The following is a 12,281-nucleotide window of genomic DNA, read 5'->3' on the forward strand; positions in this document are numbered from 1 at the left end:
CTCAGTGTCTCTCTGTCATCTCCGCACCCTTGGAGCTGTGTTCAAGAAGGGTAGGGGGAGTGAGATGCAGAGCTGTCACCTGATGCCAACTCACCTGGGGAAAAGCTGCTTGGAAACTCAGTCGTGTTTCTTTCTAATGTGCGATATTGAGCAGCCATTGTTTTTTCATTACTTTTGAGTCTGCTTCTGCTTACTCCGCTTTTCTGATTTGTTGCAGACATTGACATAAGCTTACATTCCAGGCCTCTGATGAAAAATTCACGAAAAGCCCTCTTAGTCTTTGTTAGGAGTTATACGTGAATCACTTTCTACCACCACTCCTGAGATGAGGAACAAACAGCAGGAAAGGCAAAGAGGATAGAATTTGTTCTGCCCAGAAGGACCACTAGTTACTTGCTAGGCCTGATTAGTCTAGGGGAGGGAAGAAATGTCACCTCAGGAGGTTGAGATAAAGTCACCCTCCCAAAACAAAGTCAGGAAAATTCAAATGTATTGGACGAGATTAGCTATCTGTAGAAATGCCTTTCCCCAAGGAATAGCCAAAAGCATTATGTGGAGAAATTTAGAAAGGCCCGAGGAATCTGACAATAGCAGAAGCTTGATTGTATCCATATATTTCCAGCAACAATCTAATCACAGTAAATGGATGAAGCTGTAACACAATCAAGCAGTAACTTAATCAGTTATAGTGAATAGATTAAGTGCTCTAATCACAATCAATTTCGATGTAACCCAACTGAAGAAAGAATGTTCTAACAGAAGGGGGTGTCTACAGGGAAGTGGGGGACACCAAGAAGCCAGGCTTTGTCTGTGACTCCAGCTCCCTCCAGTGTAAGGTGTACAGCTACCAGCTGTTTGAGCAGGCAAGTGGAAACCAAGGACTGTTCCCATAGTAATTTGGATTTCAAAAGTTTACCAAGGAAGCAGCAGTCCTTATCAGCACCAGTGCCAAAGGACTATATTCCAGAATCAGAAAAAAATAGCCAAAGACAGCAAAAATAATGAAAGAATAGGATTCATATGCATTCAACAACCATTCATGGAATGGCTTCAGTAATGCTTTAGACACTGGCCTAGGAGCTGGAGGCTCAGTATTGAATAAGAAATCTTTATATGTTCTCATGGAATATTCTTTCTGAAAAGGAAGATAGGTGCTAAGCCTTAGCTGTGACATTACTTTATTACCATGGTGATTATTTCTAGGAAAAAAAAATATACAGGAACTGAAAAACATCACAGGGCCCCTAAACTGATCTGAGACTTAGAGAAAGATCCTTTGGGTTGACCTACTTACACCTTATTAAAACAAAGAGACTGAGAACAGGAATGAATATAAGTTGAACTAAAATTAGGCTAATACTGTGAATAAAGTAAGTGACAATAAGTTCCTCAAAATGATCTGTGACAAACACAATAATTTGCATAGAGACTATTTCGATATACAGTTGCTAATGTTCCTTTAAGAATAGCACAGGGAGAGGCTTATGTGTTAGTTCCCATTCCATACATGTACTATTTATAGAAGAACTACTTCTGATACTTTCAGGATAATAGCTTCAAAGATTTTATACCTTTGGAGTTGACCATGGACCAAAATGTGTGCTCGTGACACAAAATGAGGATGCTGGAAATGTGTTATGACTCCAACCCCATTGTAAAGCACTAGTCAATCATCTACAGTATATAACACCAAGTGAAGCATGCAAGATATAGTAAAGCATAAAGGTACAATGATTACAAAGTGATGCTGAAACAGAGCATTCTCCTATAATTTCCTACCCAAGGCAGAGAAGTGTTACTGAAAAGTTTTAGAGCAACCAGGCACATGCTCTAAGTGGGTCTCAAGGGCACTCAGGCAGAAACTACATTGCCCAAGAATGTGTTAGAAGTTGGCATGCTAGGACATAAAATATAGAGTGCTAAAACACCACACAGTGTAAGATACAAGGAAAGCATGGGCATATGTTAGCTCCCTAGTCACAGATCATAACAGCAAAGAGTAGGATCCAATGAAGCAGCCAATGGGCCCATTGCAAAGGCAGACCTCCTGGCAAAAAATGCAGAGGAAAAGCTCCAGTGATTGCGATGATCTTCCACTAATTGACAATATCCAGGATTATAAAATATCATGGTTTTTTTTTTTGACATATATGTCTTAAGCTTTTGTTGAGAAATTGTTTGGGGTATTATGGTAAATGTAACAGGGTGAATAAATCGTGTCTTTTGAAGGTTTGTAGTTTACATATGCAGGATCTGGTGAGACATCAATTCAGCAGCAGAACTGTGCAAACACAAATGATATAAAGGAAAAGAGAGCACAGAAGAGTCAAATACCCTGAGTAGAAATAGAAGAATTTTTTTCCTATATCCTTGGCTTCTCTAATCTTCACTACCCAGCTTCACTTCAGTGAAACACTTCCCTTTTTATTACTTCTCAGGATCCGTGAACTGTTCAATCGACAATCAAGACAGGGTGCTTCGTACACTGAGATGAGTGCTATTCCATTTTGTTGTCTTCTAAAAGTCTCTCAGGGTGGGGGGGATTTAATCATGAGGTCTTCATGGGAATTAGTATTCATGAAAATAAGAATCTCTCATTCTAAACTTCTAAACAACTGTGCAACGAACATTTGACCCCAAAATGGGAATGCAGAAAGTCTGTTTTAACTTCAATGGATAAGAAACACAATATTAAGTACAATCCACTCTGAAGCGATAGATACAAGGACTGATGACCAAGGTAATCAAAATGAGGCTGTGAACCATACATTGCTTAATTCTTCAAATGATTGTTTAAAAAAAACCTATTGAGAAAATGAAAAACACAATATTGCAATCTGTGGAGAGGTATTAGAGGTATTCTAATCCAACTTCCTGGTGTTATGGCTAAGGACTCTGAAGCTGGAGTCCAGGGTCTTTACAGAGTTTTCCATTAGGGATGATAGTTATTATTTCAGTTTCATTAGTACTTTATGACAGATCTGCAATCAGATATTAGATCACCAGATTGCAATCCATTCACTGTTCCTATTCAAACTCATATTCCTATTTCGCGTCAAATAAATTCAGCCTAAGTATTACAATAAGTCATCTAATTATTTCACTATATACAGAAGTGTTATATAGACACTCTACCATGATGTATTAAAATGCTGTCCAAAACAAGTGCAATTATTTTGCTGTAGAACAGTGGTGCTCAGCTCAAACAAAGTCCTAAGCATCTGTAAGGGTCAGTTAGTGAGCTTGTTGAAGTAAATATTCCTGGTCCTTAATGCTGGAAAGTCTAGGAAGTTCTAACTGCTGATTTTGCTGGTCCACACTGTTGCATTAATACTCTTATCAGCAGGACCCTAGGAAACAGGCAAGAATTATTGTAAGCCCAAACAGTGCTCTACCGGTGCATTGGGCAGGGCAGTATCAATTAATTTGTGATGAATAAGCAGCATGTATCAAATTACCACAACCAGGGTCGGTAGATTTTAGCTTTAGTTATCTTTTAGAAACTATTTCCACTTCCTATAATATCCTTCTGAACTCCACTTGCAGCTGTTAAACTCCTCAACTGCCCAGAACTACCACTTTGTGAGGGTGCCTAGCATCCTCCAGGTTGCAATGACCTTGTGTTTGGATTTGACCTTCTTACCCTGTGTCTCTGCACTGTAGCTCTGGCCTTTCTGACCTATAACTGCTGCTTTGCATACTCATTTACTTCAAAGACATTAAAATCCTTAAGACACTCTATTTAAGCTGTCATAGTATCTAGAATAGCCTCAATCACAATCAAATGTATTCTTTGGATTCTTACAAAAATAAAAATAAGTGGCATGGTGAAGGTGGCACAGGCCTTTAATCCCAGCACTTGTGAGGTAGAGGTAGGAAGATCTTTGAGTTCCAGGACAGCCTGGTCTACAGAGGGAGTTCCAGGACAGCCTGGTCTACAGAGGGAGTTCCAGGACAGCCATGGCTACACAGAGGAACCCTGTTTTGAAAAACCCAAATAAATAAATAAATAAATTAGATAACTGACAAAAAATAAAATACTTTTAATAGAACTAATTATCTATGATTAAAATTTAGGGCCCTTAATTATATAAACACGATCTATCTAATATGATATAGGTATATCATTCATCTATCATATCTATCTATCTATCATCTAGCTATCTATCATCTAGCTATCTATTTATCATCTATCATTATATGTATCTTATATGCATATATATATATATACAATTATCTATCATCTACCCCATATTTTTAATAAAATTACACAAAAATGAAAACTAATTTCCTATGAGGAAAATATAAACACAAGTAAAAATTCTTTATTGAAAACTTTCCATGCAAACATTGTAAACTTATCTCCCAAACGTCCAATACCATCAAAGGTAGCCACATTCCTTCATCACTGAGACATTTTCATCAGAGTTTTATTTCATGGACTCTTAAAATGGGAAAAAACTTTGATGGAAACCAAGGTCCCTTCTAACCACACCCACCTTCAAATGAGGTTAGTATGGAACCTTCTGATGATACCACAGCAGACCAATTTTAGATTTAAGAGTGGTAATTTAGTTGGGACTGGTCCTACAATTCCAGCTACCCAACTTGCTACAGATGACAAAGCAAGAGGATTACCAGTTGGAGGCCATCTTGGACAACTGAGTGAGACTTTGTCTGAAAATAAAAAGTATAGGGATCATAGTTAAGTGGTAGAGAGCTTGCCTAGCATGCATGAGGCCTTAGCTAGGTTCAATCTCCAATAATGATAGAAATATATATTTGTTTCTGTCGGTTCTGTTTTTCTGGATAAATACAAAGGAAATATAATCCTTTCTTTTTCCATATATGTATTTCAACTGTTTCAATAAAGTTGTAATGCTTTTCTTAGAACATTTTCATTAGTGAAAACAGAATAGAAAGAGAAAGCCACATTTTTAAGTGAAAAAATATTAATATGTGTTTCTCTCTCTCTCTCTCTCTCTCACACACACACACACACACACACACACACACACACACACACACACACATTCTTGGTGCTCTTAATCAGGTCATTAAGAGAGATTGCCAGAGAATGTACAAATCAAGTGTGAATTTAAAATAAAAAGTACGGCTGAAACACACATGTAAAAGAAATATTACTACTTAATCCCTGCTCACTGTCCTGTTTTTAATTTCCTATTTTATGAGGTTTTCTTATTAGTCATTGATATGTTCGTTTCAATAATTTCAGTTGCAGACCTATAGTTATGTGAACGTATATCATCCGAAGGAAGTCTCAAATGGCCATGTATAATCAAACATTAGAGTCTGTCCTTGATTTTGTTTTGTAGTGACACTCCCACCAAGTTCAAGACACGGTTAATGACTCTCCTTCCTACTTGAAGCCTCCACGTCTGATAAAAAATGGAAGAGTTGAGTTTCTGCAGCTGTTCACGGGCTAATTATCTGCAATCATTTCTGATTACTTAATAGGCCATGGTAGGATGGGTGTTTGCTGCTATGTGGAGTTTACACATTAGGCTTTAATGTGCTGATATGGTTCCTTCTTGGGCTCACTGCTGCTGGCTAATAGGCCGTTCCTGAAAATGAGACCATATCTCAATGGAATTTGCTTGTTTATTTTAAATAAGTAATAACTACAAACTCAGGTCCTAGATCCAGTGGTTACTATTTTTAAGAATGTATTTTCTAAATGCTGTATCATTTCTAATGCATGTGAATTATTCAAGTTTGCCAAACCAAGTTACTAAACTAACGAGTCAATACCTACTCAAATACACAGACTTAACATTTTTCCTACTCTGATAAGCATTCTAAATTGTTTTTTTTTTTTCTGCCTTGGATAGCAAAATAAATTCTTTTCAATGGCACCAAACAAGCTAAATGGGATAACATAATGATGAGGAAAAATAGAGGCATATTAAAAGTAGACAAGCATTTATTAATATGCAGTCAAGATGCCCAATTTACCATTTGGGAGCAATACAGACCTGTAAATATGGAAGGCAGATAAGGAGCTGTCATCATGAGACTATGGATTTGTTTTGTAGTTCTGCATTTAGTTTGAAAAGCTTGAACATAGTGGAAAAAATGAGAAGGCTGGGGTTTTGTTGTTGATGTCACATGTCTGATTTCTGTTATTAACACGGATGCAAGAAATACCTGTAGATGTTTCAGGGGTTTCGCTTCCCCTTTCTTTGTTCACAAGCTCTGTTCTTTGCCCTGTTAGCACTTTTCCCTGTTTCATCTATTTTAAACAATGTGTGTTTCCTCCTCCAGTGTTCTTGTATGAAGAAGTTAGGAGGTGTTAAATAATAAATAGATATCTCAATCCAAATATGTTTTTGTCCCTGCAACTTCTAAGAAAAATCCAACCGCTCCATTTTCTGCCGTTCCCATGGCAGACCCTGCTCTGTCTCCTAAAGCATCAGACTAACCCCATTTCAATAGCTTTCAGTGAACAGATCTCTTGTTGCTTTGTTCATGCCCATCACCCTGACTCTACGAGACGCTGTCCTCTGATCCTACACACCTGCTCTTCCAGAAACTTTATATACTGTATTTCCTGAACTTAAGGCCACAGCAGGAAAGAAATGGCGGGGGGGGGGGGGGGGGGGGGGGGGGGGGGGGAACAACGGGAATAGAATAATTATGAGTCAAGACTCATTATTCTGATACATAATTTCTCTCTTAAAATCCCTGGGTGCATGTTGAGTGTGCAGGATGTGTTTCTGAGTTCCAGTGCATGCATACCAGAATGCTTATGTGGAGGTCAGACTGCGGCATTGTTCTTGCCATAAACTTATTGAGGTTGGGTCTCCCTTGCTTTGGTTGTTGGCTCTGTCCTCCAGGGTAGGCTAGGTGGCCTGTGACTTTTCTGTCTTTGCCTCTCATTTTGCTGTGGTCGTGTTGGGATAACAGACTTGTGTCACTGTAAACTTTCTGCAGGCATTCTAGTACTCTGCTCCCAGTGGGTAAGCACTTTGAGTAGCTGAGCCATCTGCCTGGATGTTATTCTATTAAGAATAACAAATATGCTAAATATTAGAGTCACAGCTTTTCCTGAATTGGCACTTTTATTTATTTTCATCTTTAAATTTTGATGTCTCATTGATATCATAAAGCTCACCCCAGCATTTTTTAAATATCTTTTTAATAAAGAGTTCTGCCATTAAAATGTTCTGTTCCTCAAACTCATCATGCTTTTCCTTACCTTCTAATGTTTCTATCCATGCTCCTTTCAGTCATTCATTTCCTCTTTGTCCAATTAAATTCAAGTCCTTTAAGGTTCTTTATCATGGCTATTTCTCCTCTGAAACATTAGGTAAAAAAGTTTGGGCAGATAGTAGTGGTGATGTTATTAATAGTGATAAAATTGAATCCAGACACTCAACTGTAGAGTCTGGGCTGAACCCCTTCCATTAATATTTACATTTTATCCTCACAGCAGTACTATAAGAATCCTCCTATGATGACCAGTTAGCTGAGGAGGCAACTAAGATTCAGCACAGTAGCCCAAATTTTGTAAAATTAAAGTCCTATGGTCAAGGTCAAAGGTTCACACTTTCCTACACAAGTCTGCTGTGTGACGTCTATTCCCACAGAACTTTGTTTACTTGGACTGTGCTCAAGACAACATGCTCTCCGGCCTCAGCAATGCTGCTCAGCCAGCTCAACAGTATTATGCAAACAGACCTCATTTGGCCCTGAGACCTTCTGTATCCTGAGCACATCTGGTGATAGTGATGAGCAATACTCTGTATGTTTTCACTGTTTCTGTATCCCGGCTTTGAACTCTGAGCTATCCAGAATAAAAGCTTCACAGAATACCAGAAAAGGACTGTGGCTCAGCACAGCCTTTGTTGAACCTTGAATTTTACTTCAGTTCCTCGAGAACAGTCACTAGCATAGAAAGGTTGGTACAGGTATTTGAACTAACAGCCTGACTCCAGAACTCACCCTTGTCTCAGAGTCTGAGTCACTAACAAGGTGTATCTCATCTCTAATTAAGCATCCCAGTATACCGTGGCTTGCTTCTCCGCCAACAGGCTCCTTACATGGAAAGAGTGACTTATTTTATAGCCCCTGATCACAAAACTGACCATCTCAGGAACTCCATTTATGGCCACGAAATGGGAACTGGTATTTCTTTACACTCATCCCCCTGTGTTTGCCTTCAGGTATGATAAATGGCTGCTTGACCAGTTTGTTGCTCCACACATCCCTCTCTGCCTGCTCCCACGGTCCCTTGCTTACGCTGTGCCAACCGCCTGAGATGTCGCGCCACACAGGCTCATCTTCAGCATGGTGAAATCCCAATTGCTCTCTTTTCCTGAAGCTCTTCTGACTGACAAATGAAATGCGATCTTTGCCTCCTAGACCCCTTCTCTCTATGTTTATTGAGCTATTATCTCTTATAATATCAATTTCATTTATGTATTTATGTAATCTTTATCTAAAAGTTCCCTATCACTGGATTTTTCACATAGTAAATGCTCAATAGCCATTACATGAATTTGAAACCAAATTATTTGAGCTACTTACCTTGTTTTTAGACAAAAAGGAAGAAGTTCAAACTCATGGCAGTGTAGGAAACAGTGACATATGTTCAGCTCTATGTATCACTAAAGATGGCATAGATGTAAGCTAACATTGTTTTCATCTCTATGGTGAGTACAGACCTTTTAATCCAATTAATTCTGACTGGTAAGTACATTTCTAAAAAATGTCAAAAGAGGATTTCTTTTCACTTATTCATTACAAAAGTTTAGTCTTTAGATACTGAGGAATTTCTTTTATAACAAACTAGTAAGTCTTCCTTTCAATGACATTTAAGTATATTCGTGTTTGAGCAGTGGCAACAAGGTTTAAAATGTTCAAGAGACTGAAAGTATATTAAAGCTTATCTACTACTAAATTCAACAGATGTCCATCATGTTTTTACTGTGTGTAAGGGAAATCATTAAGTATAATTCTATAAGGAGTAGGAGTTTGTGTATGATCTGAAGTTTCCTGAAAAATACAATACCTACCCAGAAGATTCTACAAACTAATTAGAACTACTGGATTGTGGGAAGTTAGAATGCTTTATCTTGGGCTGTCTTTAGTTCCCCTCATAGCCATTTATCACCAACCTCTGCATCTAACCCAACATCCCTTTCGTTCACAGGCCTCTGAGATGCATTAATATGTCAGCTGACCGCTAGCTTCCACAACCCTTAAAGCTGAGGTCATCAGAAGGCACCCGAGACCTGTAGTAGAGATTTTCCCACTTTGCTGTAAGCACCTACCAACATGTCTGGTAAATACATTGAACTATGTCCATCTTTGGTTACATAATTCCTAGAGTTTATAATCACTTCTACAACAGATCATGTCTGCTGTGGATATCGCTCTGTATAAATAAAACGCTGGTTGGCCAGTAGCCAGGCAGGAAGTATAGGCGGGACGAGTAGAGAAGAGAATTCTGGGAACAGGAAGGCTGAGTTAGGAGACCCTATCAGCCGCCACCATGAGTACCAACATGTAAGATACTGGTAAGCCATGAGCCATGTGGTAAGGTATAGATTTATAGAAATGGGTTAATTTAAGATAGAAGAACTAGATAACAAAAAGCCTGCCATGGTCATACAGTTTGTAAGCAATATAAGTCTCTGTGTGTTTACTCGGTTGGGTCTGAGCAGCTGTGGGACTGGCTGGTGAGAGAGATTTGTCCTGACCGTGGGCCAGGCAGGACTGGAGAAAACTCTAGCTACACATGTCATGTGAAATAATCCAAATTGTTCCAGGGCCATGGTCACATGGTCAAACTAAACTATCTTTATTCTCTTTGAAGCAGGGCCTGTGCTTTATCGATGTGTACAATTTCTTATGGAAGTTAACATTAAGAAATGTGGAGGGTTTAACTCTTACTGTAGGTATACAGCACTACAGTCAGAAGGAGAGAGTCAGCTGTAGTATTAACCTCCCACCCCTCAAAATATGAGGTGCTGCAAAGATACACAAAGAAAAATGATTTTATCTTTTGCAGAATCTGTAACCATTTCCATACCACTTTTGTAAATATTGGTAAGATATGACAAAAACATTTGACTGGGCCAAACATCAGCTGTGAATCTGAATCTGCTGTACCCATCTATGCATTTCCTTATAAAATTCTGTTTTAGCAAAGATTCCATCAGATTAGTCAGAATTACCTCATGTTCTATATTTGAACAGGCTCCCCATCATCTACCAAGTCCCAGATGTTGTTTGACCACCCTGGCTTGTCTTCATTAAGAATCCTGTTAGATTGATTTAGCTGGCATCCTCTTCATTATGGATGTTTCTTCTTAGTCATTCTCCATCCATTGCTCCCCACACTTCTCGGAAGCTATAAATTCCAAGTTGCCATGATGAGTTCAGAGCCCAATCTGTTATAGTGTCTCCACTGTTCATTTTTAATTTTTTTTATTTACCTTTTTGGGGTGGGGGAGGAGTGGTAGACTCTTCATGTGGCCTGGAACTTGCTTTGTATATCAGGCTAGCCTCAAACTAATAAAGATCCATCTTCCTCTGCCTTCCAACTGATGAAATTAGAGGCACACACCACCACGCCCTGCTTCTATGGTTATTTTGAAGGTCCTGAATAAGATGCCCCTCAACCATGCCTTAGTGTTAATGAATACTTTTAATATGTATAGATTCTTATAATTTAATAAAAAGCTTTAGAAAAGTATATGAAAACAATATTTTTCCAAAGAAAATAGAAATTAAAGTAACAGAAAAAAATTTTTTTTAATTATGAAGGAACACATTCTATAAATTTTATAGAAGAAAACCCATAGTATCTCATCCTAGTACTTGCTTTTTTGTTTGTTTGTTTTTGGTTTTTCGAGACAGGGTTTCTCTGTGTAGCTTTGCGCCTTTCCTGGAACTCGCTTTGGAGAGCAGGCTGGCCTCGAACTCACAGAGATCCGCCTGGCTCTGCCTCCCAAGTGCTGGGATTAAAGGCGTGCGCCACCACCACCCGGCTCATCCTACTACTTGCAATTATTATCATTTGTGTGTTTCTTTCCTTTTATTTTCATGTCGTCTATGACTGTTAGCTATAATAAAACATGCATTTCTGGGTACTGCCATTTTTGTTTAATGGGGCAAAAAGAATACATTCTTAGATTATGGGATTTAACACTTTGTAAAGTTTATTTAAACTATGACTTAATGAAACACACTTTCCTATTTAATTTATACAAGGCTTCATTTCACGGACTTGGAAAATTACTGGTAATATCAATAGCAACAAAAGCAAAATTGACTTGCCAGAGTGGGCAAGAGGATGAAAAGAAGTAATCCACAGAAAGCGCTCGAGAAAGCAACTATGTTCCTTCAGTAAGAATTCAGTGAACAATGGCTCTTGAAGTTATTGTCTTCTTCATATTTGATACTTTTCTTTTCATATTTCTTTGTCTATCATTAAAACACCTTGTGTTGGTGATGATACTGTCTTGAAATACCAGAAAGCAACAGTCAGACCCAAGGAGGTGACTACCAGACTACAGAGCTTCTTCCACAAGTTAAACTGAAAGATTAGCACATATAGTCTCTGGAATCCAGCAGCCCGGCCCCTCTGCTTTGTAGGATTCACTGGTTGCCTGAATTCATTTGTGTTTTCATCTTGTATAGTTCCTCCATGAAATTCACAACCACAGTTACAATAACAGATTTAACATCCCTTTTAGAAACATCTAATATCTGGACCATACTGTAGTTGGTCCTGATTGGTTTTTCTCTGAAATGGATACAGATCCTGGCTTTCTTTTGATAGCATTCTGTGCATTATACCACGAACACTGTGGATATGATATGGTGTATGCTCTAGATTCTCTGTCTCTAAACAGTTTTGATGTTTTCCTCTCAGTGGGGAGTTCATCTGGTGAGATTTGACTACAAACTGTCTTGGCTAGTGGTTCAGAATTTTAAAAAATTATCTACGTATTTTAATTTATTTCTTGAGAATTTCATACATGTATGCAATCGATTTTAATCATATTGACCCCCCCCCCCAATCTCCTCTCCAACTATCCCTAGACTTCAACATGTCAACCTCCCAACTTCCTATTTGTTTTTTTTAATATCCCACCGGGTCCAATTATTGCTACCCTGTTGTGTATGAGTGTGAGGCCACCCACTGGAGCATAGCAAATCTACCAGTGGTCATACCCCAAAGAAAATTGACTCTCCCCAGCAGCCATCAACTTCCAATATCTCTTTAGCTAGGAGTGGGGCCTCATAAG

Source organism: Peromyscus californicus, unplaced genomic scaffold, assembly GCF_007827085.1.
Source record: "Peromyscus californicus insignis strain IS unplaced genomic scaffold, ASM782708v3 Scaffold_23__1_contigs__length_62951481, whole genome shotgun sequence".
Classification (NCBI taxonomy): domain Eukaryota; kingdom Metazoa; phylum Chordata; class Mammalia; order Rodentia; family Cricetidae; genus Peromyscus; species Peromyscus californicus.